Raw genomic sequence first — 16,947 nt, 5'->3', positions numbered from 1 at the left:
GTGAGTTTTAGCCACCGGGTCTGGGACTCAAACCATGGTCAACCACAGGAAAGTTCAGTGACATAGCCATTACTCTAACTGCTGGTCCCCAGAATGGTCTATTCAGCTCATTTCCCCATTTTTGAATTGGATTGTTAGTGTTTTTGCAGGCAAGCTCCTTGAATTCCCTATATATTCTGGTTATCAATCCCTTATCTGAAGCACAGTTTAAAAATCCTTTATCTGAAGTGTAGTTTGAAAATAATTCCTCCCATTCTGTGGGTTGACTCTCCACTTTATTTTTGCTTGTTTGTTTGTTTGTTTGTTGTTTGCTTGTTTGTTTTTTTGCTGTGCAGAAGCTTTTTAGCTTGTTATAACCACACTTGTCTAGTTTTGGAATTGTTGCTTGTGCTCTAGAGATGTTATTTAAGAAATCTTTGCCTACTCCAATTCTTCGAGTGTCCTCCTATGTTTTCCACTGGCAACTTTATAGTTTGAGGATTTACTTTTAGTTCTTTGATCTGTTTTGAATTTATTTTTATTAATGGTGAGACATAGAAGTCAGATCATTATCCATTTCTTCCAGCTCAGGGTTGAGAACTCACATAACTTCATTTCTGTTATAGTCAAAGTCAAAGTTATACCTAAGGCCAGCCCACATGCAATAATGTGGAGAAATAGAATTTATCCCTTGAAGTTGTAGGACATCTGTTACAATTTAGACTATGGTTTATCCTCCTGATGTTCACATTTTGGAACTTAGTCTTCAGTGGGATGTGATGAAACTTTTAAGAGGTGAGGCCTAGCGATGATATTAGGATCATGAAAACATCATTCTCAAGAATGTATAAATGTTGTCTTTTGACATGGAGTGAGTCACAATTCTCATGAGAAAAGGTTAGTTTCTGCAAAAAGTAGGCTGTTGTAACAGAAAGCACTGTCCCCAGATTTCTCTCTTGGCACAGGCCTGCTGACCTTTCTGCTTTTCTCTGCCATCTTGTGAGTTGACCCCATGACTTTGAACTTTCCAATCAGTAGAATCATGAGCCAAATAAACCTCTATTCTATATAAATTACTCAGTTTCAAGGCATTTCGTAAGCAACATAATAGTGGACTGAGACAATATCATACATCAAGCTTAATCTACTCTATCCATACATAGAAGCCTTGCTTTACTTACAACAGTGCCATAAGTTTACTATAACATCATAGAGTCAACTACTATTTTATCCACTTTTTTAGGTAAGAAAGTTGAGACCCAAGTTTAAGACTACAGTTTGTGTGACAGATCCAGGGTTTTTGTTGTTGTTCTTTGTTTTGTTTTTAATTTGCCAGAGGGTACATGTACTAACCAGAGAGAGAGAAAGACAGAAAGATAAAATGAAAAAGCATCCCCCATAGGGCATGGTCAAGCCACAATCTCTCTTCTCTATTTATCCCTCCTTTCAAGATTTTGGGCATAAATGTACATGTACCTACTGTGTTTTTAAGTTGCTAGGGCCAGGACTTGAACTGCACAATCAGCCATGTGAGATCTAGCCACCTTAACCACCAGGCCACAGGCTGGCTCCAGATCCACGTCTTTTGAATGTGAGGAGAAGAACCAGAGAGAAAACATATCACCATCTTTATGTAAAGGTAGAAAGAATAGTAGACAAGGATTGTAAGATCAGATTCATTTGAGCTCCATAAATGACTAGCTATTTGATCTTAGACAAGTGATTTAACCAGTATTTTCCCAGTTTTCTCATCTCTTTAATGAGAGGATGAAGCTCCCTCAGATCTGACATTATTTGATTCTTGTGCCAGAGCATAATTTCATCATATACTCCACACGATTTTATTCCAAAACGCACTGACATCATGTTAAATTAGGTTGACTCATGTTCCCCATGTAAACAATTGTTGCTATTGCCAAACTCTGCTAAAAAACAGAAAACAAGTGTGTTTCAAGTTTTTTCTTTAATGCTTAGAGCACATTTTTGATGTGTTGAAAAACTGCAAGGTGTTTCTGCATGCTGCTCTTTATTTCACTCACTAGATCACACCAAAAATATTTCACAGAACCTCTTTCTTACATTTTCTGGAATATCATCCAAAGTTGAACAAAAATATTTGAACAAGATGTCTTAATTTAAAAAAAAAATAATCTTTGTTAGAGAAAAAATGTACAAGCTAGATGTTAATCTTCCTGTTGGAGAAACCAAAGCATATTGATAAGCTTCTGCCAAATAGTTGGGATGTATTATAAAGGAACATGACTTGTTGGACAGCCTGCTGACTGAACTATAGACTATAGCCTAGAGGTGTTTATAACTAGATTGAGATTCCATAGGATATAAAGTTCTCAGGAAAGGGAAAAAAAATAAAATAAAAAACACAGTTGAAATTGTGAAATGTTTTGGAAAGCAGAAATTCCAAACTATCTTCTTCCCAGAAGATCTGATTACTCTCATGTGTTCTGATTTCACGGCAAACACGGATCTAGTTGACATTTGGGGAGGAAGTTTTCCAAACAAACCATTTGTGGCAGACTTGGAGATGTTTCTAGATGGTTACGCATTATGAGAAGGTCTGGTGTCATCATAAGTCAAATTCGTATTCACTGAGATTCTTTGAGTAAAAGAAACCTCGGGTAAGAACATGACCTCAGACCTTAACATATACTGCTCTTTGACACAGATAGGTATCCTCTTGACCTTCACTAAAAAGCCTAACACAGGACAGCTTAACCTAATCCACAGTGGGCTCCAGATGCACTAGTCTATTTCTACTTCTTCTGAATGTCTCCTAGGGCTCATTAGAATATAGAGCTCCCATCCTCCATGTAACTGACTTGATGTTTGAGATCTACCCAGGAGGTCACAGAACAAGTCATCCGTCTCCTGACATCAGCTCCTCATAAAGTCCATTATAGGTTGTCATGGGATGGGAGAAGGACAAGAGCACACATGTATTTCTTCATTAGAAGTTTTTCCTGGTCTTGCCTCAGGACCTTGAGACGCCAGCCTCCAACAATGCTTTCTCTAATGCCCACTACATTCTTTAATTCAAATTCACTTGTCGTTTTCCTCCATCCATCCTGCTACATCAAGCAATATCACTTTTCTTCTTTACTTGTTCTACACCTAAGTATTTGCAGGGGCCCATGGGAAAATAAGATTTCCCCATCTTTAATGAGCAAAGGAAGCAAATCTTTGTGAGAAAAATGGAAAGAACTCAGACTAGAGAAAGCAAGTAACAAGATACCACAGCTGCTGTCCAGATAAATCTGAATTCTCATTCTTACTTTAAATGCCTTAGTTTCATTCAAAACTAAGTTGTTCTCCCATGTGAGGGAATGGAATAGACTTATTAGTTGGTGTCCATCATCCTTATATTTCCCTTTGAGTCATTAAGAAGGATTACATAGGCTGTAAATGAAACTTTAAAAAGAATTGTGTTTCCCATGAGAACATTAAACTTTTGATAGGACAGCACATGGGCCTCAACCTTGGGACAGGAAGAAGAAGGACTTTCTCTACTGCCAGGACAAGAGTTCAGAGATGAGGAGAAAGGAGTCGACATGGCATAGGACTGAAATGAGAAATGCTCTCGACCTTGTCACCTGCCTCATGCCAAGCCTTGAAGGATTTGGTGGAGCAAGAGATACACTTCCATCTCCTATCCTTATACCCAGAGAGAAAATTACTGCCAGACTAGGAGCTCTGAACCATAGACAGCATAGTTCTTCAGTAAACAGACTCCTAATTTACAGTGGACACCTGGCCAATCCCCATCTCCAGGAAGGTGGGTCACCTTGATTTCAACAAGGTCACAATGGGCAGCAATAGCTACAACAGCCCCAAACAAGGACTCCTCAGAAGACTGAGCCAGATCTCAGGCTTTTTTTCTCTCTGCTTGAGGAGTAGTAATCAATTGAGCCTTTAGTGTGAACCCTAATTACTGCTGTTCTAAGAAATCATAGGTAAAGCCCCAAGGTAGTAACATATGGCATTTACTTGCTTGTAGGAGACCAGAACTCAGAGTCATTGAATATGAATGTGTATGTTTTATAGACCAAACTGGGGAAAGAAGGGATATTGATTTCAGAATACTGTCTTAGTCCATTTGGGTTGCTATAACAAAATAACATAAACTGGGCAGTTCAAACAATAGAATATTGTTGTTTTCACAGTTCTGGAGGCTGTGAAGTCCAAGACCAAGGCACTGGCAGATTAGATCTCTCAGGAGGAGCTGTCTCATGGTTCATAGGTGGCATCCATCTTCTCACTATGCCCTCACATGACAGAAGCAGCAATCTTCAGGTCTCTTACGTAAGGGCTCTAATCCCACTTGACAACATTGCCTGTATCATCACCCTGTCTCCTAGTATCAATCACCCCTGGGGGATTAGGATTTCGACACACGAATTTTGGGGAGACATAAACATTCAGACCAGCATAAGATTCCAGCAAACCAATGGTGTGTTACTCCCCAGTATTCTTACTTGTGCATAGGGTCACAGGGACTGGAAGTGAATGGAGTCACTGCAGCCTCCTGAACAGTTTCTCCCAGGGCCTCTGTAATGCCCTGTGTCTGTACCCCTGCAACTCCCTCTTTTTTGTCCCTTCACTAGTATGGTTTTCTAGAATTGTGGCAGTTTTTTGAGCCTCTATATATTTCCAATAAAGTATCTCCAGTTTTAGTTAGCCATGATTCCTTCTCTTCTTTCTTTTCCTTCTTTCTTCTTTCTTTTCTTTCTATGTGGTCCATGTGCTTGCCAGAGGTAGAGAAAGTAAGAAAGCACTCTCCAGAAGGGGCAGTCACATTGCAGTTCTTTCTCTTCCATTCTTCTCTTGGGATTTTGGGTGCACATGCACCCAGTGTGTTTTTCAAACCACCAGGTCCTGGACCCAAACCTTGCAGTCAGTTATGTGGGATCCTGTTGCCTTAACCACCACACCACTGGCTGCCCACTCCTCACGCTTCATGTGAATCATATAGCCAAAGGCATGTAACTAATACACAACAATACTTACACAGTGGCCAACGCTTAACAATGCGTTTATTCATTTACTACCCTATTTCACTCCCACAACTCGCTGACATTAGTAGACCAATGTTACTTTCCTTTTATATGTGAGAAAAAAGACAGACGCAAGGTTTTAAACACTTGCCCATGTTCTTACAGCAAGAAAGCATCCAGTGCTTCACATCTTCTGCCCGTATCCAGTGCTCTTTTCACTGCAGTGAGGCGCAAGTCCCTCAGCTATTCCTCATAAAGCCACAAAAGGAAGACAACTTAATTGAGAACCGCCATGCCATTTTGCTATTATTCATGGGACTAATGCCATGGGCCTCTCTTCAAATTTCTCTTTTAATGAACAAGGGATCTTGATGTGAAAACATTCTTTAATATGCTATGGCCATGTTCCTGGAGCTGGACCACAAGAGTGATGTATTTCACGTTTGAAAATATTGGGCCAGCAGGTGGCATGATGGTTAAGGTGTTGGCCTCCCACATGGCTCACTGCAGTTAGAGTCCTGAACGTGGCAGCTTGCTTTCTCACTTTCTCTCTCTGGTGAATGTATGTGCCCTAGAGTAAATTAAAAAAAATAATGATGATGGTGAAGAAAATTAAATAAATAATTCTTTAAAAGAAAAAGAATATTGAAAGTAATGATGAATGGGCTCTGATGCCACCTAGAATTGTTGCCTGTAAGAGAGATTCTGAAGTCTATCCCATTAGAGAAGAAAATCTCTTCCTCAAAACAAAAATATACATGCTTTTTCCCCAAAAGGGTACTGATACTAGTCAAGAAGAATTTTTAAATAGGCCATGCACAAGTAGTATTTGGAAGCTGTTCCTCTGATTTACTACAGAAAAATTCCACACTTTTTCTTATATCTATATGATTAACTTTGAAGTATCATAGAAACTTAATTCATCATTTTTGCTGATTTGATCAATATTGGCCTGAAGCCAGAAATAATCTTTTGGAATTTCAAATTGCTAAATAATTAGTGACTAAGTAATATTACTAAATAGTATGGCTAAAGACGTATTTCAGAACCTTCGCAACGTTTTATGTAGAAGGCACATTGTTTGTTCTAGAATTACACCACTGAAAAAAATCACCCCAAAGCTAAAGCCTCCACCCAGCACTGTAACAAAACAGCAAACTCAAACGCTTCTAATTGTGGTATCACTCTTTGGTTCCTTTCTTAGAACAAAGTGTTCCTCACAGAAAAGTGAAAATAGGCCATGCACAAGTAGTATTTGGAAGCTGTTCCTCTGATTTACTACAGAAAAATTCCACACTTTTTCTTATATCTATATGATTAACTTTGAAGTATCATAGAAACTTAATTCATCATTTTTGCTGATTTGATCAATATTGGCCTGAAGCCAGAAATAATCTTTTGGAATTTCAAATTGCTAAATAATTAGTGACTAAATAATATTACTAAATAGTATGGCTAAAGACGTATTTCAGAACCTTGGCAACGTTTTATGTAGAAGGCACATTGTTTGTTCTAGAATTACACCACTGAAAAAATCACCCCAAAGCTAAAGCCTCCACCCAGCACTGTAACAAAACAGCAAACTCAAACGCTTCTAATTGTGGCATCACTCTTTGGTTCCTTTCTTAGAACAAAGTGTTCCTCACAGAAAAGTGAGAAAAAAAAATCAGTTACTGACAATGGCCTGTTTTACAATCCTAAGATATTTCTCAATTTAGAAGAAAGACCCCTTTGAGGACTAAAGGAATCGACATGACAAGAACAAGTTCATGAACATGTGGAGTTATACAAATTTTTTAAATGGTCATGTTCATATAAAATTTCTGTTCATTAATATCTCTTCCAGGCCCTTTTATAATAAAAGTTGCCATCTACATAAAATGTACTTTATATGTAATAACCACTTTATAATCTTAACTAGAACATCTGGGAACAAAATTTTTCTTTCAAAGTCTCCATATACTAAAATTAGATGTTCTTTTACACCAGGAAAATTTGGAAATATAGGTGTGTGTGTGTGTATTTCACAATTTCCCTGGTGTAAAAGAACATCTCATTTTTACACACACACACACAAATACACACAAACATATATGTGTTTATGTATGTTATATGATATATAATATGAAATATATAGATAGATACAGATGTATATACACATATGTATATATAGGTATATCAGGGAAATTGTGAATTATATATTTCTATGAATGTATATATGTATATTAAATGTATGTGATATAAATACATAAATATCACATGTTATTATATATACTATATAGAATGCAAAATATTAAGTTGATGCAAAGGCAATTGTGGTTTTGCATTGTTGAAATTTGCCATTTGATATTGGATATTAAATAAATGTAGTTAAGCTATGCATCATTTTAATGCATACTTCCTGCTTTTTTTTGCTAATTATTTATTATTTGCTTTATTTCATATGTATGTTGGTCTATGGAAATGATGTTAAACAAAAAGCAAATTCAAGTGATGTTCTTCTCTGAGCTCAAAGTGGGCCGTAAAGCAGCCGAGACAACTTGCAACATCAACACATTGGCCCAGAAACTGCTAGCAAATGTACAGTGCAGTGGGGGTGCAAGAAGTTTTGCAAATGCGATGAGAGCCCTGACGATGACTGGCGTACTGGCCGGCCATTGAGAGTTGACAATGACAAACTGAGAGCAATCCTCGAAGCTGATCCTCGTAAAACTACACGAGAAGGTGAAAAAACTCAACATAGACCATTCTACAGTTGTTCAGCATTTGAAGCAAATTGAAAGGTGAAAAAGCTCCATAAGTGAGTGCCTCACAAACTGACCAAGAAATTTAAAAAATAATAATAATTTTGAAGTGTCGGCCTCTCTTATTCTATGTAGCAATAAACCATTTCTCAATTATTAGTAGACTGTGATGTGCCATGAAAAGTGGATTTTATATGACAACCAGTGATAGCCAGCTCAGTGGTTGGACTGAAAAGAAGCTCTAAAGCACTTCTCCACAGCCAGCAGGATACAGAAGATGCTTTCTAAGAGTTTATCGAATTCCAAAGCACAGATTTGTACGCTACAGGGATAAACAAACTTATTTGTGGTTGGTAAAAATGTGTTGATTGCAATGTTTTCTATTTTGATGAATAAAGATGTATTTCAGCTTAGTCGTAATGATTTATAATTCATGGCTCAACCTCAAGAGCGATGGTCTTCTCGGTAAGGGTTTGATGAAAGTCTCTACCCTGGTGGTGATCCCACCTCAGATGGCAGATCAGAAAGCGCAACTACTCTTAATATGTAAGCCAAGCATTGCCAAAGGGGGGAAACAAAGTTTTGTAAAATCAAGAAAGTCATTTATAGGGTGATTTTTTGGGGGAGTGAAGATACAGGTATTATTTTAAGTTCTGGTTTTTATTAGTATTTTTTTTTCTTTAAGAGTCCTCTTCTGAAAGAAAAATTTGGATACTGCAAAGAATACATTCTTTTGTAGTATCTTGTTCTCTTTTTACTCAATTAAAACAGAAGTTTTACAAATAATTTTTGTGCGTACATAAAAGCCTTTGGAGTAGAAGTGAATCCTGCTTCATTTGAGGGGTGAGGTAGGCCGTAGGAAAGCAGTAGAATCCATAAATTACCTACTTTTTTCCTGACCTTTTCTATAACTCTACACATATGACAGGGCCTATCTAAGAATTGAAGATGCTAAGTTAGATTATATTTTCTTTTTCCTTTTCCTACTTTAATGCCATTTGCTGTGAAGGATAGGTGATTACTAGAGACCTGGGAGCTAGACTAGGAGCCCGAAGGCTGAGTTTCTAGAATAATATCCTCCATTTATCTGAAGAGAGTACTGCTGAAGTCTCCAAGTTATTCATTCATATAAATAACATTGCTACCCACTTGGCATTTTCTGAGAGGCAGGTCTCTGATAACCCCTCTCTTGTTACTAGAGAGAACAAATTTAAGTCTCACAGGAAGTCACCGAATGGCGTTACACAGTCTATTTATTACAAAATGCCCATTGCTAAAAAGAAAAAAAGAAGTTTTAGGAGCATTTGTTTTTTAGCACTTCTCTCGACATTCTATTTCTCAATTTCATCACCACCATTTATTCAGCAGGCTTGGCTCCAAATACATTTTGACAGTCTTCCAAATCCAAATGTACTCTCAAAGGATGAAAAATCACTGATAACATTCTTTTGAATGTGTCAGAGACCGAGGAAAGTGCCTGATAAAGCTTCCCTAACAATGAAGCCTGGATGCTAGAACCAGCTCTTGTCAGAATGGTATTGATTATGCGAGAAGGATGTTCAAAGCTAATCAAGACAGCTTGAACCACCTCCTACCCCCACCAAACACACACCAAATCAAGGTCTTCCAAACAAGTGACAGTGTTCTAAAGTAGAAACAAGGAGAAAAAGAAGAGGGGGGAAATCCTTAAATTGGCTTCTTGTTGGAAAAAATTATCTAAGTCTCTTTTTCTCTTCACATTTCATGGTAACTGTGACTCTGAGTCTCAGTAGTGTTAATAAGGGTGCATCTTCTATTTGTGTTATATCCCTGGATCTTGTGTCAGCCATCCAAGTGAAGAGAAATCTCCTAGTCCTTTTTAATTTTCTCTTTGTGTGGGTGTTATTTCAGGAACCAAAGCTTGAGTTCTTAAAAATAAGGATGTTTCATGCCCTCTTCTTATGGATACTGCAATAAATATATTAGTTCCAAATGGTTGGGTTTTCACTTCCATGTAACTAACTCTGCAGCAATGCTCTGTGTATTCTTCAGCATGTGGAATCACAGAAATCCGGGGGGGAAATCCAGGGCAGGATACATGAACCTTAACTTCTGAATGAGCTGAGGTGCCTGGAGAAGGAGACATCCAGAAACAGAGTTGACAAATGGCATTTCTTAGGTAACTATGATCTCAGCCAGTTCTAATGGAGCGGCAATAGTCTGGCAGATTCTGTGGGTAGAGTGCATTTCAGAACCCTCACACATTCCAGGGAAAGAAAGTTGTGCTTTTACCTCAGGAAAAAAAAACAAAAAAAAAAAAAAAGAAGAAGAAGAATTAGCCTATGGGGACAAAGGAGAAAACTGACTACAGTTCCTTCAGCACTAGGGTCCCATGTCCTCTAGAAAATAGTGATCGGCTTATAGAGTGCATTAACATAACTTAGTGGCAAAAACTCTCATAACCATTTATCTTCTGAACAAATGGCTACTGAACCATGTTTCTTCAATTTCTTCCCTCCTACCTGACTCAGTTTGGTAGGAAAAAAGAAATATGCAACTCTGAAACACTCAAAGCACAACTCTACATGGTAGAGTAAGTACCTCACAGTGAATGAGGATGATGAGTACTGTGTATAATATTATGAGAAACACAAAGTAGAAAATGAAACTAAGGATGGTCAACTTGAATAACTATGTTTCTCCGTCTTGAAATAAGAAGATAAACTTCCTTACGGTTTTAATGAGTTTTTAAAAATGGAGGTACTTATACAGTATATATAAAAAATTAATTAATTAAAAATTCAAGGCAACCATAGTTGCACAGCAGTGAAGTTTCACAATGCTGAGGCCATATGGTAAGGTCTCAGGTTCTCATCTTGAGGTCTCCCTGTACATGCTGGGAACATGTGCAAGCCCACAATCTTGGCTGGCTGATATTGGAGATAGATCATGATATGACAATCCTATTAGAAGTGACTCTCTCAGGACCAGCAGTTGGCATAATAGCTATGTCACTGGACTGCCACATAGTCAACTGTGGTTCAAGTCACAGCCCCGATGGCTTAAACTCACGCCATGCCCAAGATCCTAGAGGAGAATGGAGAAGGGATTGCAGCGTGGCCATCCTCCCCGAAGGGTGATTTCTCGCTTTCTGTCTCACTCTGTCTTTCTGGCAAACACATGCACCCTATAGCAAAAACCACTAAAATAAAGAAGAAGAAGAAGAAGAGACTCTCTCTCTATTTCTCATGGAAGAAATAGAAAAATAGACTTAAAAAAAATAATAACAACAACAAAATCAAGTACTGGAGTAGTGGTTTTCAATTTTTAAAAAATTGACCTCATCTGATTCTTCCTTCTTTCCTCTCTCTTAGGTTTCTGCTTCCCAGAGACTACCATCTTAATCTTACTGTTTTTAGTTATCTAGTTAACACTAAATTGCATGTTACAAGGAAATTATTCATTTTCTTTGGGCATTTTATTTTAACATGAAGAAGGATATTTAGCTAGGTGAAGACTAAAAATCAACCAAAGTGGATTCATATGACATGTAAAATAGTGTTCTCTGCAGAGCTAAGCAGTATGCCAGGACTGTATTTTCTTCACAGGTCCAAAGTCATGACTTTTGTACCATTTAAAGGAGAAGGATCAAATGAACTAGACAGTCTAATTAATAACTTTGTCTTAGAAATTATGTATTATGAGAAATCATTTAATATTTGAGTTTGTTTCTTATTTGGATCACTATTCTCGTACAACATTTTGTTCTATTTGCTTTGCTTTATTGTTTCCTCGGTTTTATCATTGCCTTTCTTTTTTGGAAGATAAAAAAATTCTTTTTTTTTTTTTTGAAAAACATCACCTTGTCTGTGAACTCTCCTTGGCTCCCCAAAGTGACATAAATAATTTCCACCTTTTAGATCGCATAGCACACATTTTGTCTGTAGCCCTAGATTAGTAAAAGACTGGCTATATATAAAGTTCCTATTATATTACATCATACTTATATATGTAGATCTGTGTCTACTGAAGTGGACTATCAATTCTTTAAAGAAAAAAAAAATATCTTTTTATACTACTCAACTAATAGAATATGTTTATTACCTTTACTGTATAAATAAACAAATATGGTTTATAAGCATGTATCTCTCCTTCTCATTTTGCCCTCATAAAAATATATTTTATTAAGAAGTTGAAGACAGGGGTCAGCAAGTGGCGGGGTGGTTAAGGCGCTAGACTCCCACATGGCCATGCATGGCTGTCCTCCCTGGGGGATGATTTCTCACTTTCCCTCTCTCTGTCTCTCTCTGGCAAGTGCATGTGCCCTATAGCAAAAACCTAAAAAAAGAATAAAAAAGGATTATAAAAGAAGTTGAAGACAGAAAACATCAGAAAGACTTGAATTAACTAAATGATTTGTATTGCTTCTAAAGCTCATTATAGTCTCTAAAGAGTACAAACGTAATGATATAGAATATATAAACTTAAAGATACAGACTATGTAAATATAAAGACATGAATGATTTCCTCCACTAAGCAAATCCGATTGATTGCCTCTTTGCTGTGGTGATCAAATTCCCCTCCAAGTAACCTGTGATTATAAATTTTCCAAGGTCTGTTTTATTTCATGGTATCACAACATTTCCTTTTATGGCAGAGCATTTAAGATAATAGTCACAAAAGGCACTTTGTATACTTTGAGAACGTACTATTTATTGAGAATCGTTTGATCTTTATGCTAAACTATGTGTCGGTTAAGTGGCCAGACTTTTTTTGTTGTTAGAGCTTCAGACCTTTTTTTCGTTATGATACTTTTGCTGAAATTTCTTTGACAGCAACAAGGTCATCTTAGCCCGGGTCACCCACCTCTAAAACTAAGTGGGCTTTCAGCAGAAACAGGGCCTTGACAATGAGGGTTTTCTTGACCCCTGTGATTCATATTACCACACACTCTTGCGCTCCTCTGAGCCCTTTGCAGACCATGGGAATATGTGCTGTGCTTTGTCAGATACATTTGTTGGTTTTTGTATTTTATTTTATTTTATTTACGTCTATGACCCTCAACATCTTGGCTTGGTGTTTAGAGCCCAGTGTCATGATACAGGAGGCGCCGATATATGTGTGCAGAATAAATGAAGAAATCTTCCCTTTGGAAATCTTCTTTTAAAAAAGTTAACACTCAGGGACCAGCAGATGGCGTAATGGTTATGTCGCTGGACTCCCATGTAATCGACCGCAGTTTGAGTCCCGGACCCAGTGGTTTAAACTCACACCAGGCGCGTGTATATGCATGCCCAAGATCCTGGAGAGGAGAATGGATGAGAAGGGATTGCAGCGTGGCCATCCCCCCTGGGGATGATTTTTCTCGCTTTCTGTCTCTCTGTCTCTCTCTGTCTTTCTGGTGAGCGCACATGCCCTATAGCAAAAAGCTCCAAAAAAAAAAAAAAAAAGTTAGCAAAAAAAAAAAAATAAAAAGTTAGCACTCTGTGGAATCAAATCAGGTGAGAATCGAGGCATTCAAACCACCACCACGACCGCGGGCAAGAGCCCCAAGACGCTGCAGCCATCAACTACGGGATGAGGCACATCCTGCAAGGCCGCCAGATCTTCACTGGCACTTTTAACGCTTTCCACAAGGAAATGCTTTTGATCCTTTGTGACTGTGACGAGTTCAAAGGTCAAGCCAAAGAACTCTAAACAAGCAGAAAGGGAAGAGAAGCGAGTCCTTGGCCTGATACTGCTGTCGTAGGGAGAGAGCTTGGTCTCCATGACAGTGTCTCTCAAAGACACTGGCATTGCCTAAGTGCCACTTGCTGGAGCTGCTGAAGGTCCAGGCATCCACAGGGTTGCTGGCAGAGGAATCCCAGCTAGTGTTCCTACCCCCAGGCTCTTGCAGGATTTGTTGGCCCCGTTCATGGATTTGCTGGGTCATCCCAAGAAGTAATGACTCCTCCGGGAAGAGGCACATTGCAGCTGCTGCCACAGAATACAGCAGGGGCCCCAACTCAGTACCCACCCGGCTGTGGGGGTCCTGCTCCACTTTGGATAGGCCAGCGCCTCCTCCAGACATAGCAGACCCACTTCCTGTAAGGCTGTACATAGACCTTTTATTTCCCTGTGGCCTGTAAAATTGGTTCATAATAAACTCTTAAAGTACTAAAAAAGTTAGCAAAAAGAATTCTTATACAAACATTCTGAAACTATTACTTTGAACCCAGTCCTTCACCTCTAATTAAAAAGTATTTTATTAATAATCATAATTTTTTTTGGAGAGGTTTTTGCTACAGGGCGTGTGCGCTCACCAGAAAGACAGAGAGAGACAGAGAGACAGAAAGTGAGAAATTACCCCCCAGGGGGGATGGCCACACCGCAATCCCTTCTCCTCCATTCTCCTCTCGGTATCTTGGACATACACACACATGCACCTGGTGTGAGTTTAAACCACCAGGTCCAGGACTCGAACCTCCATCAGCTACATGGGAGTCCAGCAACATAGCCATTACGCTAACTGCTGGTCCCAATAATCATAATTTTTGACGATTCATACCATGGGATTGCGAAGAGTTGGCAAAACCTAAGAGTCCATCACTTCCTACTGCTGGCTTTCAGGCATGTCTGACATTGTGTAACAAGTGGGGAGAGCAGACCTGACAAAGGTTTATGTGCACATAGCTGAGGTTACTCTGAGGAATACAAAAAAATTCCAAGGATTCAGAGATTTAAATTGCCTCACGAAAATGTGTTTCTTTTTTAAAAGAGTAAGAGAGAGATTGTAGGTAAAACTGCAATTGACTTATTTAATTTTATTTATTATTATTATTATTTTAATTTGCTATAGAACACATGCACATACCAGAGAGAGAAAGAAAGTGAGAAAGCAAGCCTCCAAGTCCAGGACTTGAACCACATTGGCCATCACCAGAAAGACAGAGAGAGACAGAGAGACAGAAAGTGAGAAATTACCCCCCAGGGGGGATGGCCACACCGCAATCCCTTCTCCTCCATTCTCCTCTCGGTATCTTGGACATACACACACATGCACCTGGTGTGAGTTTAAACCACCAGGTCCAGGACTCGAACCTCCATCAGCTACATGGGAGTCCAGCAACATAGCCATTACGCTAACTGCTGGTCCCAATAATCATAATTTTTGACGATTCATACCATGGGATTGCGAAGAGTTGGCAAAACCTAAGAGTCCATCACTTCCTACTGCTGGCTTTCAGGCATGTCTGACATTGTGTAACAAGTGGGGAGAGCAGACCTGACAAAGGTTTATGTGCACATAGCTGAGGTTACTCTGAGGAATACAAAAAAATTCCAAGGATTCAGAGATTTAAATTGCCTCACGAAAATGTGTTTCTTTTTTAAAAGAGTAAGAGAGAGATTGTAGGTAAAACTGCAATTGACTTATTTAATTTTATTTATTATTATTATTATTTTAATTTGCTATAGAACACATGCACATACCAGAGAGAGAAAGAAAGTGAGAAAGCAAGCCTCCAAGTCCAGGACTTGAACCACATTGGCCATGTGGGAGTCCAGCGCCTTAACCACCGATGCCATCTGCTGGCCCTTCTCTAAAGCTTTAAAGCATGAAGACATGGGAGACATGAGAGAAAGACAGAGTCCTTGAGCGTCCTCTATCAAAAAGAAACATGAGAAGCAGTGAGCCATTCTTGGGTCCTCTCCTGATGTATTGCCTCAGACCACTGCACATCCTTGGCCTTACAGTTGGGGCATCTAATGTGGCAGTTTCAGTGATGACAGATGCCACCAGCAGAAACCACGTGCCTGGTAGAGGAGGCTGAGGAGACACTACAGGACTCAGAGTTGGAGAGCAACACAAAGCAGTACTGTGACCACTAGAAGTTATGGGGCCTGGCAAAACTGTGGCACTGTCAGTCAAATAGGATGTTTGTGATTATGGATAAAACCCGCCCTGAGGACTGCTAGATATACTTGCAGGGAGTTAATACTGAGGAGGTTAAAGGACCTACAGAATTAGGTGGAGTCAGAAGTCAGGGCAATCTGGATTCTCTATTTAATCATTATTTACTGAGCACTGATGATGTCCTACATGTTACGCTACGGTTGGGTTATTGTTGAAGTGATTCCATCTACACTCTCAGATGGAATGGTCTAGAAAGTCCTTGTTGCTATCAAATGTGAAATGGCTGCTCAAAACAGCAAAATATAAAAATAAATCCGAAGTGGAAAAATATGGCCAATGAGCATGGGAAGAAACGCAAATTTAAATAATCTATCTCAAGTTTGGCCTCTTCTTTAATCTCAAATTTTGCAGGGGAAACAGGAAGTAGGGTTGCAAATAGAGGAGCCAGGTGTGCAAGTGCTCAGGATAACCGCTAGGCTTCTGGCGCCCTGCCATTCGTCCTGTGCACCTGCCGCGGGCCATCGCCTTCTGAGAAAAGTCGTGGAATCATGTCGAATATGGAGAAACACTTTTTTCACTTGAAGTTTGCTACAAAAGAACTTAATAGGAATGTCAAAAAATGTGATAAAAAAAAAAAAAGGCCGAGAAGGCCAAGATGAAAAAGGCCGTTCAGGAAGGCAATACTGAAGTTGCAAGAATACATGCTGAAAAGGCGACCCGCCAGGAAAACAAAACAATCAATTTCTTGAGAAGGAGTGCTAGGGTGGGTGCTGTGGCAGCCCGAGTTATGCAGTAACAGTGGGAAGGTAACAAAGGCCATGGCAGGTTAGTTATGTCTATGGATGCTTCATTGAGGAGAATGAACCTTGAAAAGATCTCTGCCTTGATGGACAAATCTGAGCACCAAACACTGGACGTTCAAACACAACACATGGAAGACACAATGAACAGCACTGCAACCCTATCACCACCACAAAACCAAGAAGATATGCTGCTTGAAGAGTTGGCAGATGAAGCTGGCCTTGGCCTCAATCTGGAACTACCACAGGGTCAAACAGGATCTGTGGGCACAAGTGTTCCTTCAGCAGATCAGGGTGACCGATCACAGAGACTTGCTCGTTTTTGTGATCAAGTGTAATTCAAAGAACTGGTGCTTCTGTTTGCTTCACTTGCTTCTGAAATGTTCTCTGTGTGTATATATATAGATAAATTGCACTCCAATTAACACTAAAAGCACTACATATTCCAGAATGCTTACACGTTATTTGTAAATAATGTTTTCTTTTGCCTGTAATACATGAAGAAATTCCAGGAAATTTCCACCTCAACAGATTTTATAGTT

At 39.1% G+C, this 16,947-nt stretch overlaps 2 pseudogenes; both read left to right on the top strand.

The window, feature by feature from the left end:
* Positions 1 to 704: 704 nt before the first annotated feature.
* Positions 705 to 13,839, top strand: LOC102487008 (small nuclear ribonucleoprotein-associated protein B pseudogene; annotated as a pseudogene).
* Positions 13,840 to 16,153: 2,314 nt separating this feature from the next.
* Positions 16,154 to 16,743, top strand: LOC102476481 (charged multivesicular body protein 1b-2-like; annotated as a pseudogene).
* The last annotated feature ends 204 nt before the right edge of the window (positions 16,744 to 16,947 follow it).

The sequence above is a fragment of the Tupaia chinensis genome, unplaced genomic scaffold (assembly GCF_000334495.1).
Source record: "Tupaia chinensis unplaced genomic scaffold, TupChi_1.0 Scaffold144806_1, whole genome shotgun sequence".
NCBI lineage: Eukaryota > Metazoa > Chordata > Mammalia > Scandentia > Tupaiidae > Tupaia > Tupaia belangeri.
This window is presented reverse-complemented; position numbering and strand designations above follow the sequence as displayed.